The sequence below is a fragment of the Neopelma chrysocephalum genome, unplaced genomic scaffold, assembly GCF_003984885.1.
Source record: "Neopelma chrysocephalum unplaced genomic scaffold, ASM398488v2 Primary Assembly neopelma1_95220, whole genome shotgun sequence".
Lineage (NCBI taxonomy): Eukaryota > Metazoa > Chordata > Aves > Passeriformes > Pipridae > Neopelma > Neopelma chrysocephalum.
The window spans coordinates 292-2,652 of NW_020923908.1; the positions used below are offsets into that span (position 1 = coordinate 292).

The following is a 2,361-nucleotide window of genomic DNA, read 5'->3' on the forward strand; positions in this document are numbered from 1 at the left end:
CTTCCAGGGATCCAGGGAATCTCCCCACGGACCTTCCCCTGCCTCAGTCCCCCCAGGAGGTTCCTACCTTGTCTCCCACAGGTCCATCCTCTCCCTTCTCTCCTTTGTCTCCATCAAATCCTGGTGATCCCTGCTCACCCTGGAAGGCAAAACGGGAATTCTGGGATGGGCAGATCAATCCCGGGAGGGAAGGGACGACTTCCCAAATCCACCAGAGCCAAACTTACGGGATCTCCTTTGCTGCCTCTGTAGCCCTGGGGGCCAAAAATAGTCGTGGGGTCCCCCTGGAAAAAGGAGACACGGAGAGATGGACACACAGGGCTGGGAATGCCCTTGGAATGACAGGCGGAAGGGAGGGAATAAGTGGGAATTCCCACACGAACAAAAGCGTTTTCCAAACTCATCCATGTGCCAGGCAAGGCAGGAGTGTCCCAAAATGGATTTGGGGCTGTCAGAGGTGGGACAGATCCATGGATTTGGGGCTGTAGGGGTGGGACAGATCCATGGATTTGGGGCTCAGAGGTGGGTCAGATCCATGGATTTGGGGCTGTCAGAGGTGGGACAGATCCATGGATTTGGGATTGTCAGAGGTGGGACAGATCCATGGATTTGGGGCTGTCAGAGGTGGGACAGATCCATGGATTTGGGGCTGTCAGAGGTGGGACGGATCCATGGATTTGGGGCTGGACTCTCATCCACCGACATTCCCAAAAATCTGATCATTTTTTTGGGCAGTTTATCCAACTCAACCCCACCAGACCCTGGCCCTGGTTTAATATCCCAGTTTAATATCCCAGTTTAATATCCTGGATTAATATCCCGATTTAATATCCTGGATTAATATCTGGATTAATATCCCAGTTTAATATCCCAGTTTAATATCCTGGATTAATATCCCGATTCAATATCCTGGATTAATATCCGAATTTAATATCCTGGATTAATATCCTGGATTAATATCTCGAATTAATATCCTGGATTAATATCCTGATTTCATATCCTGGATTAATATCCCAATTTAATATCCTGGATTAATATCCCGGTTTAATATCCCGATTTAATATCCTGGATAAATATCTTGGGTTAATATCCTGGATTAATATCCCGATTTAATATCCCAGTTTAATATCCCGATTTAATATCCTGGATTAATATCCCGGTTTAATATCCCAGGGTTTAATATCCCGGTTTAATATCCCGATTTAATATCCCGGTTTAATATCCTGGATTAATATCCCAGGGTTTAATATCCCGGTTTAATATCCTGGATTAATATCCTGGATTAATATCCCAGGGTTTAATATCCCCTCCCGCTTCCCAGCTCCAGAGGGTCTCTCTTAAACACAGGATGAATTTTGAGGAACAAAAAGGAGGATAAAAATCCCGCAGTTTAAACCACAAACCCCGGGATTCACATTCCCTGTGGGATCAGAGGAGGACAAGAAGCAAAGCCGAGAACGGAACAAACCCGGGGCCAATTATCCCAATTTTCCCCCCTCCCCTCCTCCTCCTCCTCCCATTTTTATCTCGGATTCCACCTCATCTTTTGTTCGGGAAAACGCATCACACATTCCTTCAATTCCTTCAGCCCTTTTCAGAGGCAAATTAAGGCTCGATTGGCCTCCGGGAGAGGAAAATTAAGGCTCGATTGGTCTCCGGGAGAGGAAAATTAAGGCTCGATCGGTCTCCTGGAGAAACAGCGAGTTCCCCTTTTTTTTATTTTATTTTTTTTTTCAAAAGCAGCTTCCTCGGAGAGCAAAAAAAAAAGGAAAAAAATAAAAAATAAAAAAATCGGAGCCTTTAATCATCTCCCATCTCATGACTCAAAAGGCAAAGTCGTCATTTGAGTTTTGTTTTTTTTTTTTTCTCTAAAACCTCATTTTCTAACAAAAAAACCCCCGGGCACGAGTTCAGCGTTATTCCGGCAGCGAATTTTCCAGCTGTTATTTTCCTTACGGCTTCTGGAAAATTGGGTGATTGGGAAAATTTGGGGTCAGCCCCGAAATCGAGGAGGGAAATTTTCTTCTGGCTTTAATTTGCAAAAGGAATTTTTTTTGTACCCACCCTGGGCAAATAGTTTTCCCCCAAAATGACTTTTTGTCGGGGTTTTGGAGGATCCCGTCAAAATTTATGGGCCAGGCACAAATCCAGCCCTGGAGAGGGGTGGGATGGGATCAATAAAGTGGGATTTGAACGGGTGGAGATCCCAAAGAAGGAGTTTGGGATCTGTAGGTTGTCTTATGTGGGTATTTTCCTTATTTATGGGATCCTTATTTATGGGATTCCTTATTTATGGGATTCCTTATTTATGGGGTCAATAAAGTGGGATTTGAACAGGTGGAGTTCCCAAAGAAGGAGTTT

At 44.6% G+C, this 2,361-nt stretch overlaps 1 long non-coding RNA gene across 1 annotated transcript in view; it reads right to left on the bottom strand.

The window, feature by feature from the left end:
• Positions 1-226: 226 nt before the first annotated feature.
• LOC113980793 overlaps positions 227-2,361 on the bottom strand; it is a 9,558-nt gene continuing 7,423 nt past the window's right edge. Inside the window, exon 5 of the long non-coding RNA XR_003538216.1 lies at positions 227-284. This is a non-coding gene — a long non-coding RNA (uncharacterized LOC113980793). The remainder of the gene's footprint in view (positions 285-2,361) is intronic.